The sequence below is a fragment of the Callithrix jacchus genome, chromosome 3 (assembly GCF_049354715.1).
Source record: "Callithrix jacchus isolate 240 chromosome 3, calJac240_pri, whole genome shotgun sequence".
In the NCBI taxonomy this organism is placed as follows: Eukaryota; Metazoa; Chordata; class Mammalia; order Primates; family Cebidae; genus Callithrix; species Callithrix jacchus.
In genome coordinates, this window is record NC_133504.1 from 77698131 (window position 1) to 77724257 (window position 26127).

The following is a 26127-nucleotide window of genomic DNA, read 5'->3' on the forward strand; positions in this document are numbered from 1 at the left end:
CAAGGCCCAGTTTTCTTTGAACTTACTCTATTTTGCATTTTCTGAAGTTACTGTAGTTGTAATTTTTTTGGAGACGAAGTCTCTCTCTGTTGCCGGGCTGGAGTGCAGTGGCACAATCTTGGCTCACTGCAACCTCAGACTCCCTGGTTCAAGCAATTCTCCTGCCTCAGCCTCCCGGGTAGTTGGGATTACAGGCACACGCCTGTGCGCCCAGCTAATTATTTTGTATTTTTAGTGAGACAAAGTTTCACCATGTTGGCCAGTTTAGTCTTGGTCTCCTGACCTCATGATCTGCCCGCCTTGGCCTCCCAAAAAGCTGGAATTACAGGTGTGAGCCACTGCACCTGACCTGTACATTTTTATGTTTTGCCAAATTTAGGAAAATTTTAGCCATTATCACTTCAAACATTTTTTTTCTGTCTCATTTTCTCTTCTGTCATTCTGTGATTCCAGTTACGTGTAAAACTACTTTTCTCCTTCTTTTGAGACAGAGCCTTGCTCTGTTGCCCAGGCTGGAGTGCGATGGCATGATCTTGGCTCACTGCAACCTCTGTCACCTGAGTTTGAGCAATTCTCCTGCCTCGGCCTCCCAAGTAGCTGGGATTACTGGCACTCACTACCATGCCAAGCAATTTTTGTATTTTTAGTAGAAACAGAGTTTCACCCTGTTAGCCAGGCTGGTCTTGAACTCCTGACCTCAAATGATCCACCCTCCTTGGCCTCCCAAAGTTCTGAGATTACAGGCTTTAGCCACCATGCCTGTCCCGTGTAAAACTTTTTTAAATTTCAATTTTATTTTTAGACACACAATTACACACATTTAGGTAGTAAATAGTGAAGTTTCAATATATGCTATATATAATGATCACATCAGGGTAATTAGCACATTAATCATCTCAAACATTTACCATTTCTTTGTGTTGTGAACATTCCATTTCCTCGATTTCAGATATTTTAAAATGGATATTATTGTTAACTATAATCATTCTACAGTTGATAAAACACTAGAATTTATCTCTCCTATCTAGCTGTAATTTTATGTCCTTTAACAAATCTCTCCTTTTCTTTCCATTTCTTCTGCCCTTCCCAGCATCTAGTAACCTCTAGTCTCCTTTTTAATTTCCTAAGATCAAGGTTTTATTTTTTAGCTTTCTCATATGAGTGACAAGATGCATTTATTAAACCTATTGATATTGTCCACAGGTCCTTTCGGCTCTGTTTCTTTATTTTTAATCCTTTTTCTCCCCTCCTTTAGATTGGACACTTTCTATAGATTTCTTTTCAATTTCACTGATTCTTTCATTTGTTATCTCAGTTATGCTATTCATTTAGCACATCGAGAAAATTTTTTTCATGTATTTTTCAGATTGAAGGTGTCTTTTGAAATATTTACTATATCTATGATAAGACTGTCTTTATATTGTTACTTGTGAACTTATCTTTCTTTACATAATTGAGCATAATTATAACAACTGCTTTTTGTTTCATAATTTGAACATCTAGATCATCTTAAAGTTGGCCTCAATTGGAATTGGTCACATTTTCCTAGATTTTCACATATTAAGAAATACTTAACTCATAAAAAGAAAATAGTCACATTTCAATTTCTTAGGAAATTATTTGATAGCTTATTTTTTAAAAAATACTTGTTTATAAACAGCACTATCTACTGGAATTTATCTGTTTTGTCTACAAGGAGAACAGCATTAGGAAGAAATCCACATATCTTTGTAATTAATATTTTGGGCTTAATGTTCTTATGCCATGAAAACCCATTATTCTACAAGCCACATAAAGTAAGAGATGTGTATTATCATTTCAAAACAGATTTTTACTTTACAAAATATTTCATAGAAGAATTTTTAAATTATATGAAAGGACATTTGAAAAAAATAGCAGAACCTTTCCTTCTAATTAAATCCCACACTAGAGTCCAGTGCTTGCACCCTCCTAGACACTTTAGCATAAGCAGCCCCTGATATCCCTGCTGTTGGATTCTGAGACACTTTCACAATCCTTAGATCTACACGCAGTACAGTTTGAAATCGATGAATATAAGATGGCTTTGTTCATAAAAATTCAATTAACAATTTTCAGGACCATCTGTCATGTTAAACAGTCCATAAGGAAGACACATACAATGAAAACGATATTAATGAATTATAAGAGGGTTTCCTATAATTTTGTTTTTAACATAATCTTTAAGATGCATGGGAGTTCATTTATATTTTTGTCTTCTTTAAGCACTGTTTATCAGAGAAAGGAGCCTTCATTATGGATGCATCTGCATAGTAAATGCTCTCGGTTACATATTGCCTTATTTTAAAATAATGTCCTTTGAAATTCAGAGTGCAATAGATGTCATCACAGAATCCTATTAATCCTTTTGGGTTATTTTCTACAAATTGTCTTCCTATTTTTATGGAGCATTTTCTCAATGCGAAGTGCAGTAGAGAGCTATTATAGATACCCTATTTGCTGGCAGAGTTGGAAATGAAACTTAAATTTCTAAAATTTTATTTAATTGTCTCAATAGATTTCAACAATGAAGTTCTTAGAAACCATGATAACCGGCACAGAGAAAATGCTTCCCACATAGGAGTTTAAAAAATGTCTTTTATAGCTAGTTCTTATTCTGATTTTACTAGAATTGCATTTGGGATGTGCAAAGATATAAGCCATATGATAAAAATACAACCTGGGAGGAAAGAAAGGGCCCAGCTCCGCTTTTTTAAACTGTTCCCTCCATTGTGGAAGTGGCCCCCTGAGGCTGAGGTGCAGACCCTGTTCCCTCTGTAAATTCTCAGTCTTCCTCTTTCTTGCCTGAGATGTTATATTACAAGAGCCACAAGTCCTTTATTTTAAGAGAGAGAAATATGTTGTACTGAAATTCTTTCTATTGGCTTCATGTTATATAAAGGAATGAAAATAAATTATAATTAGGGATTCAGGCTCTACATGTGCTTGACTTTGTCACGACCTGGAAACAAGTTTTGACTTTGGAATACATCTAATAATTTGACAATAATTATGTGATCTTATGCATTAAAATTCCAAATTTATAGCAGTTTTTCTCATTTCTTTTAGTCTATAAACATAACAATAACAAATTCAGACACAACAAATGACATAATCAACCTGTCACTACTAAAGCTAGGAATAACTGTAAGTTATCTACAAATTATTTTTGTTAAAAACCAACTTTGATTTTGAGTTCATATATATTCAACTATATATGTGTATATGTATATGTATCTGTATTTGCATATGAACACACATGCACACAAGTGTTTGTATAATGCAACTCCCATCATAAGATAGCTGATTGTTATAGATATCAAAGTCATATTTTATATTCCCACATTTAGGAATTGAAGGCAACCAAGGTATAATATATTTTAAATTTGGCGTGAACTGAACGTGAAAACATAATGAAATCAGGCTTCAATTTTTGAGCACTAATATATATGTATAAATATATATGTTATTGGCGCTCCATAGTTGTTGCCTGATTTCAATATATATTTGGATATATATTGAAATTTGATATATATATCTATAATTTTAGAGCACTCATATATTATGCTAGTACTTTCAGTTCACATCAAATTTAAAATGGAAATACAAGTAGTGTACCCATATCTAGACTAATATTATACCTTTGTTGCCTTCAGTTCTTAAAAATGGGAGTATAAAATATGACTTTGATATCTATAAAAATCAGCTGTCTTATGAGGGGTACACATACAAAATAAAATTTTGTAAAATTCCTGACAAAAAGTTCCAAACTCCTCAACTGCACTGTTCTTTCAATATCTTCTTTCCTGGTTCCTCTTCTCTCAAACTTATTACTCACTTTGATTATCACCCAAGGGCTCAGTTTCAGTATGATTAGTCCTAAGGGACATACTTTGTTGTAAGTTTGGCACAAAGAACACCTGGCTAGAAACCACATCCCCTGGATGCTGATCCTGAGAATTAGGTATCTGTTACCTTTCTTGAATTTATAAAGGAAGAGTGGTGTGTGCACAAATGCCCACAAATCCATGGCCTCCAGGTTTGCATGACTTTTGTTTTCAAGTGTTTGTGTCCTTATGTTTTGTTGGAGCTAGTGTAAATTGTTGAGTTTTTTTTTGGTGGAAGAGGTTGACCTATTTGAGGATGAAGATGAGGGTTGTATAAAAGGAAAGAGGCAAGTCCACATAATTGAGAACTTTTATTGAAGAGTAACATTCAGATGGACAGAAACAAGAAAATACTTGTATAGCATGGCTCCTTATACAAAACTTCCCATAAACGTGAAAATGTTTTGCTGTTGTGATGTGAGGTGAATATTTTAAGTTTTGTTTGAGTATTATAATAAAGCCCCTTAAAAACTCACGACAACCAGAATTTAGCATAACAAATCAGTTATTTCTGTACCTATGGATTTCTGTAACACATTTAAAACAAAATTGAATTTATATGTACTGAATAAAACAAACACTTCTGCTTTGCCTCCTAACCTGTAAGATATGTGTGCCCTATAAGAATGCAATCTTGGGGTGAGCATTGTGGCTTACGCCTGTAATTCCAGCAGTTTGGGAGGCCAGGGTGGGTGGATTACCTGAAGTCAGGAGTTCAACACCAGCCTGGCCAACATGGTGAAATCCTGTCTCTACTAAAAATACAAAAAAATTAGCCAGGTGTGGTAGCAGGCAACTGTAATACCAGCTACTCAGAAGACTAAAGTCTCCAAGTATTGCCTGAACCTGGGAGGCAGAGTTTGCAGTAAGCTGAGACTGTACCATTGCACTCCAACCTGGGTGAGACAGCAAGACTCTGTCTCAAAAAATAAATAAAAAGAATGTAATCTTGAAGAGAGTGAGTGGTTTTAGGGGTGGGATTGGGGAGATTGATTTAAAATAAAATAACTCTCAATTTATTTCAGGTTTGTGATTTGCCTTTTTTTAAAAAAAATGACTAGTCTAATGAGAGAACCAGGGAATCCTATTGCAATCAAGAATTGAGGTTATTATCTAGATATGTATACCTGACTTAAGGGATTTCAATAGGATGTTTCCAAACTTTACATAAAAAGAAAAGATTTTTATTAGCTCTTACTCCCTATTTTGCAATATAATTTTGAGCAAATATGTTCTCTCTCTCTTTGTCTGTGTGTGTGTGTGTGTGTCGTGTGTGTGTGTGTGTGTGTGTGTGAGAGAGAGAGAGAGAGAGACAGAGACAGAAACAGAGACAAAGACAGAGAGCCTCCATATCTAGGACACTCCATAAATACAAGACCATGATTTTTATTAAGTAATGAAGGGCAATAATAATGCTTATCACCATTTGAAACATATTTTTACTTTATCTTCTCTTGAAGAACTTTTTACAAAATTCAGCACAGTCTACATAATTTAGCTTTATGTCAAGTGGGATTGCCAGTATTGCTGGGCAATACTTCTGCTGGGGGTAATTGGTATTGGCATCTTGCCTGGTCTCCAAGTCAGTCTTTGTTCCTTGTCTCCCCACAGTAGGGCTTATCTGAATGAAAGCCAGAGGGCTGACTTTACTCTCACATCTCCTCAAGACCTCTTGGGCATTTATCTCTTTGTGCTCAGGGTTGCTCAGCTTATGATGCCTTCCATGTGGATGTGTGAGAAACAGGCTTGTCTGGAGGGGACATATGAAGGCAAAGCCCAATATTCTCCAAAATGTCTAGATAGCAGAAAGCATGACTATCCAGCTAGCCTTTTCTTTCTTAGTGAGGGAGCATAGCATATGTGATTTTGTATTCCATGGGTCACTCACAATGTGAGAGGTTGATTGTACTGTAATTTCATAGATCCATGGCCTTTCACAAGGAATAAGGCAAGAATCTGGAATAGTTTATTAGAACTTGGGGAGAAGACAGGGCTTACTGAAATCAAAACTGTAACTCAAAAACTGTGGCCAGCCCCATGCATTTTGACTAGTCCTAGTTCCTTTCCTTTTTGAAAATGTAGAAATGCTAAGAAAACGTGATACTCTTCAAGTATTTAATGTGAAAGATTTGCTGTAATGCTTAGTTCATTTTGCCTCCAAGGACGGTGAGAAAGATTACCAGTTACTGGTCAGTTCTAGCAAGAAAAAGAGTCCTTATACCCACTCATTGGTAGTGTCAAGGATAATCTAAAATGAGATTGATTGGGTTTGAAATTGTAACTCTAAAGTCTCCAAGTATCGGTTGTTTGGTCTTAAGGTTGAACGTCCTTAAAAACAACAATCTTATGCAATATTCATTTATACATTCAGCAAATAATGGCCGAACACTTAATTTATCCCAGGTACTTGATAACATCTCTTCATTCAGCAACTCATGGTCTAATTGGAAAGAAAAATGTGATTTTTCTTTTCTTTTTTTTTTTTTACTGTCTGCTCTTTTACTTGACAAACAGCTTTCTTGAAAAGACTATTTTTTGTCATGAAATTAACATATATTTGAATTTCTTTTTCCCCAATGTTAAAGCCCTCTGTTTCATTTCCTAACTACTAGGTAACTTCTATTTTGTAAGAAACTTCTAAAATCCAGTCATGCCTCTGAATCCGAGTACAAATATTTAACACCTGCTTTATGCCCAGAACTTATCTTAGGATCATGAAGACATGATTCAGTTTCTGAAGCGCTTTCCTGACTGACCACCTTGTGCTTTGCCTTTACTTTGGTTGAATTTTCTAGCATTTGTCCTTGAGGTTATTAATAAGTAGATTATGCCTATCCTAAAATAGTTATTAGGATAACTTATTTAATAAAAGGTAATTCTTAGATTAGCAACATTATTAAGTGTGATTAATAGAAAGAGAGTGATTAAAACAAGGTAGGGGTTAGGACCTGTGGCAGACCTTGCAATAGAGTACTGGTGATGATTTCTGCTAAAAGTCATAGAGCATTATTCCCTCTTACCTGCATTGTGTGTGTCTCTCTCTCTCTTTTATCTTTTCAAGAATCCAGTGAGGCCATTACTGTGTAATGCAGGGTTGTTTCAAGTTCAGATTTCAAAAATCTAAACTATGAAGCTGTTTTCTATGTAATGTACATTCTCATCTAAAAAACAGTGTCACCAAGTACATAGCTGAGAACAAAATCCACTCGTCCATTTAATATTTTTAAATTAATGTTGACATCTTTGTAAAAGTATCAGCAATAAGGTAAGTTTAAAAAAAGTAAATGTATACTGGAAATGTATTTATTTAAGTAAAATGCTTTAGTTAAAACAGTGTCTACATGACAGGTTAACTCTTAGGCTAAAGCAGCACCACACATCATGGCTAGCACTAAAGAATCCGAAGAGTCTATCACTCATAATGGCCCCTGAGCAGCCATGCTAAATGCATATTCTAACAGTTTCTCAATTCTTGATTGTGGATTAACTGCTGGTTATCCTGAGGATTTGGTTTTATTGTATAGCTATCATAGAAGCTTATTTTGCCGAACAAAATGCAAATTATAATTCATGTTCTAAAGGAAGTATTGACATACTATCTATGACAGATTAAAAATAAAAACAGGAGCTCACCAGGATATATTCAGTGAAAGACAAGAAAGGAAAGAAAAGGAACTTCATTTTTAAAAAAAAACAAAAAAGAAAACCTTAAGCACTGTGAGACAGAAGTACCAGGTAACCTAAGTATAAAGGAAAATGTGTCAGATTAACAGTGGATTTCTCAGCAAAAACTCTACAAGCTAGAAGGGATTGGGGCTCTATCTCCAGCCTCCTCAAACAAAACACTTAGCAGCCAAGAATTTTGTATCCAGTGAAACGAAACATCATATATGAAGAAAAGACATAGTCATTTTCAGACAAACAAACACTGAGAGAATTCACTATTACCAAGCCACCACTACAAGAACTGTTAAAAGGAGATCTAAATCTTGAAACAAATCCTGGAAACACATCAAAACAGAACCTCTTTAAAGCATAAATCACACTTGCTTTTGTTCTTAGATTAGCAACATTATTAAGTGTGATTAATAGAAAGAGAGTGATTAAAGGGACCTATAAAACAAAAACACATATTAAAAAGCAAAACAAAAAACAAAAAAACCCAAGTACACAGGTGACAAAAACAATGAATGCAATAGTATCTCATATTTAAATACTAAATTGAATATAAATGGCTTGAATGCTCCACTTAAAAGATACAGAACCACAGAATGGATAAGAACTCACCAACCAACTATCTGTTGCCTTCAGGAGACTCACCTAATACATAAAGAATCACATAAACTTAAAGGGGTGGGAAAAGGGATCTCATGCAAATAGAAACCAAAAGCAAGCAGGAGTAGCTATTCTTACATCAGACAAAACAAAATTTAAAGCAACAGCAGTTAAAAGAAACAAAGAAGGACATTATTTAATTGTAGAAGGTCTTGTGCAACAGGAAAATAACATAATCCTAAACATATATGCACCTAAAACTAGAGCTCCAAAAGTTACAAAACAATTACTAATAGACCTATGAAATGAGATATGCAGCAATACAATAATAGTGGGGGACTTCTATATTCCACTGACAGATACATACAGAACATTTCATCCAACAACCACATAATATACATTCTATTCAACAGTGCATGGAACTTTCTCCAAGATAGACTATATGATAGACTATAAAGCAAGCCTCAATAAATTTAAGGAAATTGAAATTATACCAATCTCTCTCTCAGATCACAGCAGAATAGAACTAGAAATCAACTCCAAAAGGAACCTTCAGAATCATGCAAATACATGGAAATTAAACAACTTGCTCCTGAATGAACATTGTGTCAAAAACAAAATCAAGATGGAAATTTAAAAATTCTTCCAACAAAATGATAATGATACAATCTATCAAAACTTCTGGGATACAGCTAAGGTGATGTTAAAAGGAAAGTTCATAGCCCTAAGCACCTACATCAAAAAAACCGAAAGAGCAAGAACTGATATTCTAAGGTCACATCTCAAGGAACTAGAGAAACAAGAGCAAACCAAACCCAAAACCCAGAAGAAGAAAGGAAATTACCAAGATCAGAGCAGAACTAAATGAAATGGAAACAAACAAAAAACAATACAAAAGGTAAATGAAACAAAAAGCTGGTTCTTTGAAAAGAAAACTTAAATTGATAGAACATTAGCAAGATTAAGAAAGAAAAGAAGAGAGAAAATCCAAATAATGTCATTAAGAAATGAAACAGGAGATATTACAAGTGGCACCACTGAAATACACAAGATCATTCAAGGCTACTATGAACACCTTTATGCACATAAACTAGAAAACCTAGAATAAATGGATAAATTCCTGGAAAAATGCCACCCTCCTCAGGAAGAATTAACTATCCTGAACAGACCAATAAGAAGCAGTGAGATTGAAATGGTAATTTAAAAATTATCAACACGAAAAAGCATATCTATCAGACATTCAAAGAAGAAAAATCATATCTACCAGATATTGAAAGAAGAATTATTACCAATCCTTTTGATGCTTTTTCACAAGATAGAGAAAGAAGGAGGCCTTCCTAATTCATTCTGTGAAGCCAGCATCACCCTAATACCAAAACCAGGAAAGGACACAACCAAAAAAGAAAACTACAGACCAATATCCTTGATGAATATAGATGCTAAAATCATTAACAAAATACTAGCTAACTGAATTCAACAACATATCAAAAAGATAACCCACCATGATGAAGTGGGTTTCATGCCAGGGATGCAGGGATGGCTTAACATATGGAAGTCAGTAAATGTGATATACCACATAAACAGAATTAAAAACAAAAATCACATGATCATCTCCATAGATTCAGAAAAAGCATTTAACCAAATTCAGTATCATTTTATAATTAAATCCCACAAAATTGGCATACAAGGGACATACCTTAATGTAATAATAGCTGTCTATGACAAACTCACAGCCAACATAATACTGAATGGGGAAAAGGTGAACACATTTCCTCTGAGAATGGGAACAAGACAAGGATGCTCACTCTCCCAACTCCTCTTCAACATAATACTGGAACTCCTAGCCAGAGCAATCAGACAAGAGAAAGAAATGAAGGGCATCCAAATAGATAAAGAAGAAGTAAAACTGTCCCTGTTTGCTGATGATATGATTGTTTACTTTCAAAACCATAAGGACTCTTCCAGAAAGCTCCTAGATCGGATAAAAGAATTCAACAAAGTTTCTGGATACAAGATTAATGTACAGAAATCAGTAGCTCTTCTATACACCAACAGCAACCAAGTGGAGAATCAAATCAAGAACTCAACCCTTTTTACAATAGCTGTGAAATAAAATAAAATACATAGGAATATACTTAACCAAGGATTCAAGAGACCTCTACAAGAAAAGCTACAAAACACTGCTGAAATAAATCATAGATGACACAAATGGAAACACATCTTGTGCTCATGGATGGGTAGAATCAATTTTGTGAAAATGGCCATATTGCCAAAAGCAATATACAAATTCAACACACTCCCCATTAAAATACAGCCATCATTTTTTACAGAATTAGAAAAAAAAATTCTAAATTCATATGGAACCAAAAAAAATGCCTACATAACCAAGGCAAGACTAAGTAAAAAGAACAAATCTGGAGGCACTGGACTACCTGATTTCAAACTATACTATAAGGCCATAGTCACCAAAACAGCATGGTACTGGTATAAAAATAGACACATAAACCAATGGAACAGAATAGAAAACCCAGAAATAAACCCAAATACTTACAGCCAACTGATCTTGACAAATCAAACAAAAACATAAAGTGGGGAAAGGACACCCTTCTTAAAAAATGGTGCTCGGATAATTGGTTAGCCACATGTAGGAGAATGAAACTGGATCCTCATCTCTCATCATATACAAAAAATAACTTAAGTTGGATTAAGGACTTAAACCTAAGACCTGAAACTATAAAAATTTTAGAAGATAACGTTGAAAAAACCCTTCTAGACATTGGCTTAGGCAAGGATTTCATGACTAAGAACCCAAAAGCAAATGCACTACTATGCTGGAACCATAGTGATATACACTAGTATGCAAATAACTAGTTGGGTGTTGTCCTCTCTGAGGTACACATATGAAACTGATTTAATTTTTCACAAAGACTTAGAGTTATATGCAGATTTTATAATCTTAGTCTTGAAAGTACTATGTTAAATAACTGGAGAGTTGGCTCAAACCACATCAGGCCGGCCATTGTGCTGTCTATAGTCAGAGGTCAAACAGCAAATACCCTTGGCATAGTCTGCTTGTCTTCTGTTCTAGCTTCACCACTCATCCCTATCTGCAGCACAGAGTCCAGGAATCCAAGAAGAGAAACATGCTCTGAATGCATGTAACTGTGGTACACATCAGACAAAGGTATTCTTAAACTCTGCCTCCTAGAGTCAGCCAGAGTTGGAGTGTTCCCCTCCTCCTAACATATTGGAACCCATCCATGGAGAGTGAAGTGAACAGCTATAACTACCAGATATGGGTGTATAACATAACCACAGTACCTAGTGATGGTGTAGAAAGACTGAGACTTCATCCGCATTTTTCATTCTTCTGTCCTCAGTCCTCCAAAACATGTATAGCACAAACCACAACTCAATAAATAATACTATAAAGGAGCAATTACTGGATTTCAATCATGATAGTTACCTAAAGGTATATTCTGAACTAGTTACTATGAAGAGGAGTGTTGGGCTATTTAGTGAGACCAGTGGAAACAAGGTGTGACTTTGAAGCTAGCAAGGTAATAAGACAACTACACACACACACACACACACACACACGTGAATGAAAGATTCACAAATTTTAATTGGCTCAATTGTATAGTATTAAGACTTGTTCATCAGCCCAATAATGTGAGTAATTTTCATGCACCACTTAGGAAGCTTACATTGGCATGCCTCTAGCACTGATACTCAGAGGACTGAAGTTACGATATATGTGAATTTTAATTAAGCTTCCTTTCTATGGAAGGTGTTTCTGTTCCATTCCAGAGGTTTAAGGAGTAACATGTAGTTACTCATGGGAGACTTCTGTATATATCCAATAACTTTATACTCATAAGTAAAGAAGTGACATATTATACAGTTAAAATAAAGAGAGAATGAAACCATTGTGGGAACTTTCTCCCCAGGAACACACATAGCCCAGGACAGAAGGCCCAGTCCTCAACATGTGTGCATGAGCACATGAGTGTGTGACTTTAGTTTGTTTCTGAAATTTTCTCACTAGAGATGAAAAACACTGTCTAAATAAACAAACAACATTTTTTATGTTTATTTCTTCTCAAGAAAATCATAGGATTTAAGGTGCTTTATCACCAGACCCTGTCAGTTTGTACAAGTTTGCTAAAACATACATAAAGAAGTTTCAGACCATAGGAGGAGACTTTAGCTTCCTTCCCACCACTGCCCACACTCTTCTTGTTTGTATGTTTCTAGTTTTCATTGGAGAAAATCCAAGCACTTGCTTCTGGGTGTGCAAGTCAGTGGAGAATCAGAACTATGGAGTTGGGTACCTAGGAAGGAAGTGAGGACTGGACTGAGTTTTTCAATTAAATGTTTTATTAGTAATTTATCTGACATATATTTGCCATAAGAATAATTTTTTAGTCTATGCAAGAACTTTTTTGAAACATCCCAGGAGATATGTTTTCATCCCAACTCTACAATAAGTAGCTTGATGTTATTGATCAACAGGATGAGGAAGAGATAACTGCAATCCAGAGCTAAGGAAGCAGTAATTACAATATTCTAGGCACACCTCAAAAAAACAGCCAACATATTCTTTAAAAAATCTTGGCTTATAGTTTTCAGTTTTACTCACTGAAAAAATGACCGGTGCCAAAAGGTTTCATGTGGTCATACACATGGAGTCCAGTTTAAAAATAAATGAATGCCTTAGTACTGTCATTGAATTGTTTTTCTTCTAATATTATTAATATAGAATCTTTGACCATTGCGCATTCTGAATATATGACATTGATAAGACATGAAATTCTTTGGTCCAAGAAAAATAACTGGGGAGCAGTCTACCAGTGGTATGATGTTAACTTTGTCAAATAGTTAAATAACCAGAGAAATCAATATCTGCTTCAGGAATTGAATTTAATAAAATATTTTTATATGCATTCCTGTCTGGAATGAGTCTTAGATAACAGATAAGCTTTGGGTACTTATCGTGTTTAGGGGCTCTAGACAGCATTCCTGTATTGCTACGTTAAAAGTGAAGAAAGCCCTTTAAAATGAATTGTTGTTTCATATTATCAGTAAATTTTTGTTGAGCATATTATGAAATGTTACAGGGGTTTTAAATATACTACTGGATTTTAGTAATGTTTTTTCAGGTTAAATTACATTGCAGTAGTTTCAGGGAAATATTTCTACATATTTCCTAGGACATATTTTTAAATTCTGTCTTACCATTTATGAAGACATATTTGAACATATTTCTGTTTTCTTTTGTATTTTCACTGAGTCGTGTAAATGCTATATGAAAAAAGTACTTTGTGTTATTTCTCTGTATTTACAATTTCCTGAGTGCAATTCCTTGCTTTAAGAGTCTGTATTTTCATGCTTAGGCTTTTAGACCAGCTGCCAAAAGTCAATGTTTCTCTCTTGTGACATCTTTTTGGAGTGTTACATAACATTGAGCAACATTCCTCATCCAATCAGATGACAGCTTATAATTTAGCCATGTGTATAGCCCAAACATTCTTTACCTGTCTACTTCCTGCAACTCAGAAGTAGTAAATGAGTTCACCAAAAAGATAATGAGATGTCTCATTTTTATTCCCTGAGGAGCAGTGTTCCCACTTTGAACCTCAAATTCAGGATATTAATTCTGATGAACCACTTTTTTAAGCTGCACACTTTACTCACACCTCTTAAGCAGCAGTGTCACTAATCCTATTCTAGGAGTGGCAGAATGTAGAAGATATATGAGAAGGTAGGTTGTTAAATAGGAAATTGAAAATAGTGAGTCATTTCTTTCCTATCTAGGAGACAAAACACTAGATTGACTATACCACAAAGAGATAAGATAGTGGTGGTGTGACATGATGGGGGGGAAAAAAAGCTGTTCTTTGGAGTTTGACAAGCCAAGATTCAACTCTCAGTCTCATCACTGAGGGATGTGTAACCTTAGGCAAAGATTCCAAGCCACGGTTTCCTCATCTCAACAATGGCAGTGGTGATAAGTCCCAGCTCCTCTGGTCATTACTGATACTTCATTGGTGGTTTGAATTATATGAACACTCATGGCTCCACACATATTGCCTTTCTCTATCAATTGGGCCTCACAATTGGCATTCAGGGAACTACCTGGTTACTATTTTGTCTCTGCTACTGGAATGAAAAGCTAGTAAAACTTTATAGGATATCCTAAGATCACCCAGAGAGGAATCCTGAGACCAGACAATGCATGGAGATGGACTGTGGTTAGATGAGGGGACATTTTCTTTCCTGCTGCCTCCTTTCACAAAAGACCCTCAGAGAATCTCTGCTTCCCAAGTTTAAGATACTTAACAAGTAAGTCTACTTCACAAGTTTTTATCTATCTGGTGCTTTATAAATTTAATTAGAGTATATATATCTTTACCCCAAACATCCTATATGAGTTGCTTGAAAATTATCCTATTTTTAAAGATATGACCAGTGATATAAAATATAATTTAAACTTGGCTATAAATTATAAATTTAGCCCACTGATTATAATTATTTTAACATGCGTGCCCTAAATGCTCTTGAAAGTCATAGTTATTTCTTAGAGAAAACTGGTTTATATCTTTCTGTATCTACTCTGAATATTTTACAGAATTCTGAATTTCATGTTTTTTTCACTCCAACATTCATAGAGGAAATGTGATTTATAACTGTGCCACATGAAAAAAACACCCTCTTTGGCCCTTTTGTGTTACAGGTTTCTGTTGTACAACTTCTCATTGAAAACTGCCTCAGCATTTTTGGAGAAGACATCACTTCCCTCTTGGGGAAGAGCTGAATGGCTTGTGAAAACAATGATGGCTTTAGGTATTTTTAAAAATTCAGCTGGTTTTGATTAGAAACAGTCAGTGGGGCTGTCAGGAATCATGACAGATGTGTAGGCAGTGGTTGTCCTGGAGTCCAGGGCAAGCCCTAAGCGCAATGATGCAGGACACAGGACTCCATCTGCTCACTGTTCATAAAGCTGTGGTCATCTGCTGAGAAGGTCATCTGCTCCTTTTTCACTGTGCTCACTGAATGAAGACATTACAAGATCCCAGCTTTTCTCATTTGAGCTGTCCTTTTCCTAATCCCAGGCATCTGTGTTTGAGAACATCTTTGCAGATGATAGATTTTCTATCTTCCCATTTCTGCATAGGTACACAATAGAAGTAAAAGCCTCATGGGAAAGGTCAAAAACTATTAGATTTGTGAGACATGTGTCCATTTCCTGGATAGATTTCAAAAGGAAGCAAGAAGCCTTCATAGGCTTTTGTGTTGCTATAAAGCATAACTGAGGTGGGGTAATTTTAAATAAAAGAAGTTTATTTGGCTTAAGGTTGTGCAGATTTTACAAGAAGCATGGGACCAGCATCTGCTTCTGGTGAGGGACTCAGGAAGCTCTTACACATGGCAGAAACAGAAGGGGGAGCAGGCAGATCACATGGCGAGAGAGCAAGCAAGAGAGATGGATGGAAATACCAGCCACTTTAAACCATCACTTTTCCTGTAAACTAATTGAGCAAGACCTTGCTCATAACTTTGGGAGGGCACCAAGCCATTCATGAGGAATCCACCCCCATGGCCCAAATACCTCCCACTTGGCCACACAAACAGCATTTCAGATCATGTATCAAAAGGAGACTTGGAGTGAACAAATATTCAAACTATATTATTATGTGATGGTTTGATAAATTCAGAAAAATCTAATCAAGGTAATTGGAATATTCATCATCATTGGGGCTCGAAACTGATATTCAGGGTGCCACACTCTCTATTTCTCTCTTCCAGGATATTTCTCTCTTTCATATTGGCAAAAAGATTTTTTTGTAATTTGACTGTTGAATTTCTTACTTTTTCCCATTATCTCTATTAGTCATCTTGTTCTCAAGCTCAGTTGTTTTTTTCTTTCAGCACTTGTGAATATCTTCTCATTCCCTCCTGACCTGTATGGGTTCCATTATCACTCTGCTGCCAGACTATTTGGAGCTCTTTTCTATGTTCTTTGCTTATGTTCACTTGCTGCTTCTAACATCCTCTCTTTGTCCTTAACTTTTGAGTTTGACTATTGTGTGTCTTGGGGTTGTCTTGTTTGGGTCAAATCTGTTTGGTGTTCTTTCACTTTTCTGTATCTGAATATTCATATCTTTCTCAAGTTTGGGAATGTTTTTGTTATTTCTTTGAATAAGGCTTTCTACACCTTACTCTTGCTTCACCCCTTTTTGGGCAGCAATATTTCTTAGATTTAGTTTTTTGAGGTAATTTTATCCTGTAAGTGGTTTTCATTCCTTTGTATTTGGTTTTTTTCTCCTCCTCTGATTGCATAATTTCAAATCCTCAGTTTTTTGTAAATTGTATTTTAGGTTTTGGGGTACATGTGCAAATCATGCAGGACTGTAGCATAGGCACATAAATGGCAATGTGGTTTGCTGCCTCCATCCCCCCCATCACCTATATCTGGTATTCCTCCCCATGTTATCCCTCCCCAACTTCCCCATCCCCTGCTGTCCCTCCCCTACCTAGTCCCCCTCAACAGACCCCAGTGTGTGATTTGCCTTCTTATAGCCCATCCTCCACGCAGTAGCCAGAAAGTTTCTTTGACTCAAAGTAGAAATTAAATGAGCTACTTTAAATGTGGAACAGTACATTTCTTACCTATCTCAGTTGGTAGAACTACATATGGGATCCTTGATCCACGCCTTGTTTTCCTAGAAAGGATTCCTTGGTCACATTTGCAAATTCCTATATTTTTGTTTAGGAGAGTCAAAATGTCTATCAACATCTTAAAGTCATAGAGAAAACTCTCAGTGTTTTCTATTTTCCACATGTATTTGACCTTAGAGACACTTTTGTAGTAACCCTATTAATTACTATTCCTGAGAACATATGTAAATAAATATTGCTCTAAATTTATGTCTTAAATCACAGATTTGGCATTTCATTTACCGACTCAAAACCTCAATGGATCTCTGCTTTTTTTTTTTTCAGTAAAATGTCCTTTTTAAGATCCTCCACAATGTGACCTGCTCTTTTAATCTAATTTTAACTTTGCTTTTTCCAATGTAGATCTTTTGCTTTAGTAAAGGTCACACACTTTACTCTTTCCTAAACAAGATTTACTTGATTTTCTAACTACAATCCTCTACTCCCCTTGGTTTCTGTATCTCCACACACTAGGAAAGCCATTTTTGCTCTTTACTGTTTTCCCTGAGCATTCCAGCTCAAATTAAATGTTCCCATAGAACACATGAGCACCCTGCCCCAGTAGGCAATATCAGTAGGAATATATTAGTATGTTTATACATTGTCCAACAAAATAAAATTGTTGTGGTAAATGACTATATCTTGTGTTAGTTTTATGTTATTTTTATTTTTTGGTCTAAGAATGTTACTTAAGATATATTACTTTTAAAGATTTGCTCAATGTCTGCTAAAAATATATTAGTAAATATGTGCACATTTCTAAGAATGTAGAGATTTTACATGATTAGTAATGTCTGTATACTTTGAAGAGGTAGAATTGCACATATAAAATTTTTTATTTTTTTTTTTAAGACGGAGTTTCGCTCTTATTACCCAGGCTGGAGTGCAATGGCGCTATCTCCTCCCACTGCAACCTCCACCTCCTGGGTTTAGGCAATTCTCCTGCCTCAGCCTCCTGAGTAGCTGGGATTACAGGGACGTGCCACCATGCCCAGCTAATTTTTAGTATTTTTTTTTAGTAGAGACAGGGTTTCACCTCGTTGACCAGGATGGTCTCGATCTCTTGACCTGGTGATCCACCCGTCTTGGCCTCCCAAAGTGCCGGGATTACAGGCTTGAGCCACCGCGCCCGGCAATATTTCAATGAGTGGTAGTACATTAATTTGACTAATATGTTTTGAAAATAACATATTCCCAGGGACATACTTATTCCCAGGGACATACTGGATTATAATATTTACATTCAGCATGCAAAAAATGAACATATTGATGTGGTATATTTGGGGATAATTGCATTTTTATGAAAATTCTTTTAAATATTTCTGCATTTGTGTGAAAAGAATTTTAGAATATCTTATCCACAATTTCAGAATAAAACAGGCAAAAAATATGCTTTGCAATGCATCTGTGAGATTTTGAGCCAGGAAGATATATAAAATTCTCTCAAATGTGAAAAGGAGAAAGGAAGTAAAGAAAAGCTGAGATTCCATTGATTTGTCAGTTGCAACTCATAGAGGAGGTTCTTGCCATATGGAAATACTGTAGTTAGTAAACATAGTTTTCTCCTCAGGGTATACGATATCTCCTTGAGAAAGGCAATTTATTTCTTAATTTAGAAGAAAGATCCTAGGAACTGATAAACTGTAAAAGGACCCAACAGTGTAATCTAAAGGGAGTAAAAGGCAATTTGACTTTTTTTTGAAAGGTTTTTCGTGTCTCTGTCTCCTTCAGTTCTGCTCTGTTCTTAGTTATTTCTTGTCTTCTGCTAGGTTTTGAGTTGTTTTGATCTTGCTCCTCTAGCTCTTTCAATTTTGATGATAGGGTGTTTTGACTAGCTGATATTGGCCTTTGCCACAGCAGGAAGTAAGATTGTGTAATCAATCAGTTTGTATGTACTGTTGTAATTAAGATTAGAGGTTTCCAAAAAAAAAGGACAGGTACATAAAACGCATATCTAATTTTATTTCAGAGAGAAAACACTCATAGGCTACCTATATTAGAAAACAAATTTTCATCGATGGTGGGGATTAATTACTAAGATATATTTATTTAGTGGAATATATATACACACATTTACATAAAAGCAACACACATTTACATAAAAGCAACTTTGGAGGATGGAATATATAATAATGCAAAAAGCCACCTTTTGTTCAGAAAGCACTGGGCACTGTCTTTCATTGGGCCTTTCTACACTTCTTTTCACGTTAACCAAATGTGCCAGTACTCTCAGGATCCGTAGTGGATGGTGATTCTATTTTCCATTTCTGTTTCATACTTTACTTGCCCATAATATTATTGGTACTATGAAAATACTGATTTCATTTTGGCCTTATGCCTCAATGCCAGCATTAATTCTTTGGCTTTTAATCCCTCCAAAGAATAAAACAGCTTCTTAGACAAGTAAGAGAAAATGCTGGGATATAAAATTGTCAAAAGAGAGTATAATTTCCTAAAACAGAAAAAGAGAAACTATATTGTGAGTTTTCTTTTCACAAATGTTAAGTTATAAATCCGGTTGGGAGGTAATGCATGATTATCCGTATCTTTTGTTTTTGTTTTTGTTTTTGTTTTTGTTTTTGAGATGGAGTTTCGCTCATGTCACCCAGGCTGGAGTACAATGGCGCGATTTCGGCTCACTGCAACCTCCGCCTCCTGGGTTCAGGCAATTCTCGTGCCTCAGCCTCCCGAGTAGCTGGGACTACAGGCACGCGCCACCATGCCCAGCTAATTTTTTGTATTTTTAGTAGAGACGGGGTTTCACCATGTTGACCAGGATGGTCTCGATCTGTTGACCTCGTGATCCACCGCCTCGGCCTCCCAAAGTGCTGGGATTATAGGCGTGAGCCACCGCGCCCGGCCCCGATTATCAGTATCTTAACAAACATCACCCTATTAGTGTCTATAGCAAAGAGCAGAACCCCATGGGAGTTCTGAAATAATTTGGATTGTCCAAAGTAGAATTGGGGGACCTAGGAAGAAGGACCAAAAAGTGAGGAAAAATATGGAAAATAAAGGTGTATGGTCTAAATTACAAGGTTACTCTATTTTCAATCTTTTCTCAGAAGACTAAAGATACCTAAGAATGTAAGGGAAGGATCTCCAGAAGATCTTGATTGAAAAGAATGAGGTTAAATGTTGGCCTTCTTGATCTTAGTGTCCAATATCACACAACATGAAAGCACCAGCACTGAAACTTTTGATTATTGCCCAGTATTTAATTAAATAATACCTAATATAAATGTATAATAGTCTTTATTTTATATGTCATTTCTCGATACTATTACATCTTTGTAAGACTATTTAGTACTTACTCATTCAACCATTAGCAAGTTTTGTCCAGTTCCCTACCTTTCCCAAAAAGCTTGTGTAATTGGATGCCTAAAAACAATTAGCATGCTATATTTTCTGCTTAAGCCAAGATTAAAATGTGCTTTTTGGTACTTCTAATTTGAAAAATAATTACATATTAAATTATCTAGACCATTGCCCAATTTAAACATTTTATATTATACTGTGACCTACAAAGGACAAAATAAACACTTTCTAAAGAAGGTAAATCCTCAGTTTTCTCTGCTATTACTCATTGTTTTGTTTCAGATAAAATTCTAAATAAAATATTTTGTTTCCTCAAAATACAGAAAGAACACATTGCAATGTATATACCTATGCAACAATACTGCATGTTCTTTACATGTACCCCAGAACCTAAAATGCAATTATATGTATGTGTATATATATATATATATATATATATATATATATACACATACATATATATAATACAGAAAGAACTAGCTGGAAAAGAAAAATCAATGACAATATTGACCTCAGTATAATGGCTACTTCTATTGGGGGGAAAAGGCAATAGGATAGAAAAGACATGAAAAAAGAAATTCAAGCATATATGTATTATTTTCTTAAAAAAATATTAAAATGCTAACATTATACCTTATGGTTCAGTTTCTTATAAAAAGTTATAGGTAATTTTATTACATAAATATCTACAGCATATTTATGTATTTACTAAAGCAATACTAATATGTATTATATGTATATGTGCTATATATAATATTAATGAAATACATATAGTACCTATGTACTATACAGTACATATATACTATATATTATAAATGTACATATATGTAATACCACACATATGTACATATATGCAGCATTATATACATGTACACACTACATATATGTACATGCATACTATATATATAGCCCAAGCATGTTATATGTCTCACTGAAATCTTCTATATAGTCTCCAAATATAAGTGTCTGAGAGAGGTCTTAAACTCTTTCATTATAATTGTGATTTTGTCAATTTATTTTGTAATCTATGTTGTACAGTTTTTTGATGTTTTGAAGTTCATGTTGTTTAAATATATACAAATTTAGAATTTTTATAGTCTCTTAAAGAATTTTGGTTTACATGCTTTATTCATAGTAATGGTTTTTCTTCATTTCTTATTTTGACTGATACTGCTATGTTAAGTTTTTTGGTTCATATATGCCAGTATATCTTTATCTTTATAACTGAAATTTTCTGGTGCGTGTGTGTGTGCGTGTGTGTGCATGTGTGTGTGTGTGTGTGTGTGTGTAAAATTGTCTATGATAAGCAGGTAATAACTGATTTTTTTATATCCAAGCCAATGATTTCTGATTTTTAATAAGGTCATTTAATCCATTTTCATTTATTGTTAGTACAATATATTTGGAGTTCTATGAATCATCTTTGCTCATAGTTTTGTTTCATCAGAGATTTTTCCTGGCTTCTCTTTTCTCCTCTAATTTTTGATAGATTGGTAAACTACGGGTTAATGTTTTCCTTACCAATGTTTTTACATATGTTATACTTTCTTTGTCATTATCTTTTTCAATATGCACTTCCAACATTCCTCTGTTATCGTTTGCTAGTATCCCATGAAACTATTAAATGGGGTTCTCAAGAACTCTCCAGATCTCAGTTCATTCTTCCACTTTCTTCTTTCTTTAATTTTGTTGATTCTACAGTTAAACTTTCAGTTTTGCGTGTTTTTAGATACTTACATGTTTTCTAGGATTAGTAACTATTTTCTAACTCATATAATTTCTTTTTCAATAGAGAACATTCCTTCCTTTGCCTCTCTGAGAATTGTAAACACTTATTTTAAACTCATTTTAAGGTTGTTCTGTATTAAAATTTTATCTGGAATTAATTCATCTCCTGAGTAGTTATTTTTTTAGCCAGCTATCTTCACATTTCCCATTTTGTTATTTTCATTTGTTGGCTCTTCTCAAGTGGGAAACTTTTTAAAGCTCCCCCTCTCTGTGCTCTTACCCTTCTCATCTAATGTTTTTCAGCTGTTCCCATCTGCTCCTCTGAAACTACTAGTCTCAAGAAAGGTTTTTATATGAGTAGCTTAGAGTTTCATTCAGCACAAATGCTGGGATGTCATGGAATCAGTACCAGTGCTTCAAGGTTTAGTCTGCTTCTTGCCTCATAATCAGTTTCCTGAGTAGTATTTTGGTCTTTTTGGCCTCCTTTCATGTTTGTTTATAACATCTTAGGATTTTCTGGGCTATATTTAGCGGACCAGACCTATGTGCTGGGTAGCCACAGCTTCTGAATTGCAGTTTTGCATCTATGTGATTGAACCATGTCTTTTAATGTTCTGTTTTGTGACGATTTGACATGCAGGTCTTGCTGAGTTTGGAGGGACTGCTCCTCCCAGGATTAGCCAATTCCTACAGATAATATGCAACTCTCCCTTGAGCACAGCTTTCAAATACAAACCAACCAATCCAGAGCCCATAACTTAGCCATCTTCTTTATCAGGCTTTTGTACTTCAGTCACTATCGTCCTGTCCTAATAACCCCAGGGCCAGATATCAGATAGCAGAGAGAGTGCCTATACCCCAGAGGCTGCTAAAAGTATTCAAATTAGCCAATTCTAAACCATTTACACTACCTGGCCCATACTTTCCCAAGGAAACCACAGGAAAGATTTCTCACTCCCATGTTCTCCCCCTCCCTCTGTCTGCTGACCAATCCCCTTTCATGGCTGCCAGCCTCCTGTTCCTAGGGATCTATGAATATAACAAACTTCTGCCTTCATGACAGTCGTTGCTGAGTCTGTGTCTTACTATACCTAAATAAGGCAAATCCCAGGTATCTCTAAAACCGTAGTGTACTACTTGAATGATAGCAAAATGAAGTGATTGGTCGCACTGTACAACATGTCTCTGTGCTTGCTTACTTCTAGTCAATTTAACATCATAATTGTCACAAAGTTTTGAGTTTTGGGGAACATGTGATTTTATAATATTATGAATGCAATAGTTTGAATTAATATTGTATTGTTTAAATATGTAATTGCATTGATGGCTTAAATATGAGGCCTATGGGAGAAAATAACACAAAGTACTTTTTAGATTTTTTTTTTAAAGAAACTGCCCTCCTACTACCTCCTATATCGAGCAAAATTTCACTTTATATTTAAACACCCAGTGTATCAAGGACAGTTCTAAACGCCGGATGTACAGAGATAATCAAACCCTTCAGGTGTCCTGGCCTCAATAATGCTTCTCAATCTATCTAAATTTATCTCAGCTACTCACAACCCAGGCTCTTCATTCTACACTGGTCAGTTTCCCAAAATCAATTTCTGTCATTCCTGTTCCAGCACTTCTGCTCATACTGTTGCGGGTCCCAATCGATTTTCCATCTCGTCCTCTTTTCCTGTCACCTTCCCTTCGTAAACCGTCTCGATTTGTTCAAATGCAATGTTGCCATTCTCTTTTGCATCTCTATGGTTTTATAAACTTTTACATATAATATCTATGAAATTTGGTTTTTAAAGCATGAATTTTTAAAAAATTTCTGAAATTGAAGTACTTCTCTCTCTCCATATGTGTGTGTATGTATATATCACGCACACACATTCATATGCACATACACACATATGTATGTACACACACACAAAGAGTTTTTTTTAGTGATTCTCTGTGCTCCAAATATTTTTAAATAGATGACACACCTACAATCCTTGCACTCTAATAACTGAGGAAATAGGAAACCTTGACTTTTCAATGGTTTTTGGGTGGTTTTCCTGGAGCTACAGGAGCAGGGCTTCAGCATTGGAAAATTGAGATAAACTAGCGGAGGCCTGCTGTGGTCATTTCTATAACCTTGAATAATCAGCTTAACTTTTTTGGGTAATTTTTGTTTTATTATGTTATTTCCAGATCTAAACAAAAGGTTTAGGAACCTGAAAATATTGACGTAAATGCTTCCTTCTTTAGCTTTGTTTCTCTCATTAGATTACAGCTTCCGCACCCAAAGGGCCTGGCATAGTTATGACTAGATAATTGAGTCAGTTTGTTCCTGATTGGTTTGTGTGCAAACATGCAGACTACATCTACAGTGGTCATTTCTCTTAATTTTTCAAACCACTCTTTGCTACTCTCTAAATGTTAGTTCCTTTCTGTGTTCTATTTTCTTAAAAAATGGTGTATTGGATCTCCCAGAATGAATGTGAATTACAGCTCTATTATGTCTTAATAGATAGCAAGTTTTAGCTTTCTTTCCAAAGCACACAAATGGATTTTAATGATATTTGTAAATGGCTATAATTTAAGATCACAAGGTATTATCCTTGAGATAACATTAGAATTTCACAGGAAAAAAAACTTTTATTTAGAAACTTGGCTTCTTGAACACAGAATTCTGCTGCTATAAGATTTCAAGTTAGACACTTAGTTGAAATGCAAAAAATAAGTGTTGGAAAACTGAAAGTAGATGAAGTTTGACAGGACTGTTCAGTGAGTGAATTAACAATTTAAACTGTTATCTGATACTCCACTTCATTTTGTTGGATTATGAAAATAAGTAAAGAAAACGTCTTTTCTTCTAACAACCATGGCATACCTGCATTAGGGTTCTCCAGAGAAACAGAATCAATAGAATATATACACACACATACACACACTCACACACATATGCATACACACTATACATATATATAGTGGGAGAACGTGCTTGTGCATGTGTGTGTATATGTGTAAATATATGTATATATACACATATATGGAGATAAATATATATATATGAAGAGAGAGAGAGAGAGAAGTTTATTGTAACAAATAAGCTCACTAAATTGTAAGGAATAGGCTCACTTAACTGTAGGGGCTGAGAAGTATAAAATTTGTAGGACAAGCTAGCAGGTTAGAAATTCAAGTAAGAGTTGATCATGCAGTATGGAGTCCAAATTTCATAGACAGGTAAGAAACTCAGGCAAAGTTTTTATGTCTGGTCTTCAGGTCATATTTCTTCTTTGGAAAACATGTCTTTGCTCTTCAGGCCTTCACCTGACTGGATAAGGCTTATCCATATTATGGAGATTAATATGCTTTACTTAATATCTACTAATTTAAATGGTGATTTCACCTAAAAATTATCTTCATATCTTCATGGCAACATCTAGACTGGAGTTTGCTAAAACCACTGGACTCTGTAGCCTAGTCAAGCTGACACATTAAATTTACCATCACAGGGTCACATTACTTGCTAGGCTTCTTTTTTTGACATCATCTCAGTCGGCTCGTCTCAGTTTCAACTCCACAAAATAAAATGCAACATGATCTCAGACATTTGTTTAAGGGTCTCCAATTTTCTTCTGAACTGAAATCCCTGATTTGCATTTTGGAGAACTCTCTGGATGAGACAGCCATTTGAACCAAATCATAAATTCTAGAATAGCTTTGTTTGTCAAAGGTTTGGTGAATGATGTAATGAGCAACAGAAGAGGATAATGTTAACAGAGACTTGTCACTAAATTGATGTTATTATGGATGGAGTCCCTTGTGTCACTATTGTTATAAGTAACTTGAGGCAGTCCATTGATCAGATATATACATCAAGCCTGATAGAGTATAAGTAAGTGTAGATCTGGATCAGTTCAAATTTCTACCTCTGGAATCTCAGTGGTCCTCTCCACAGATTTGTTTAGAGCAGAACTGAGGTTTTCAGCACTAAATTCAAGCTCTCAAAATCCCAATTGCCCATACAAATGCAAGTGGCTGTACAAAGTGGGCACTAAAAAAAATGAAGTTAAACATTGCAACTCTTCATGAACCCTTGCATGCTGCTTGAGTTCTTTTAAAGCCATGTAGTTTTATTATAATAAAATTGCATTGTAAAGTTCATTGCAATGTTTAAAAAGCAGCACATATATATTTA

General features: G+C 35.2%; 1 long non-coding RNA gene across 1 annotated transcript in view; it reads left to right on the forward strand.

Moving 5' to 3' along the window:
* Positions 1–1468: 1468 nt before the first annotated feature.
* The window catches only part of LOC118152212 (uncharacterized), a 40376-nt gene continuing 15717 nt past the window's right edge, over positions 1469–26127 (forward strand). The window contains exon 1 of the long non-coding RNA XR_004740695.3: positions 1469–15026. This is a non-coding gene — a long non-coding RNA (uncharacterized LOC118152212). The remainder of the gene's footprint in view (positions 15027–26127) is intronic.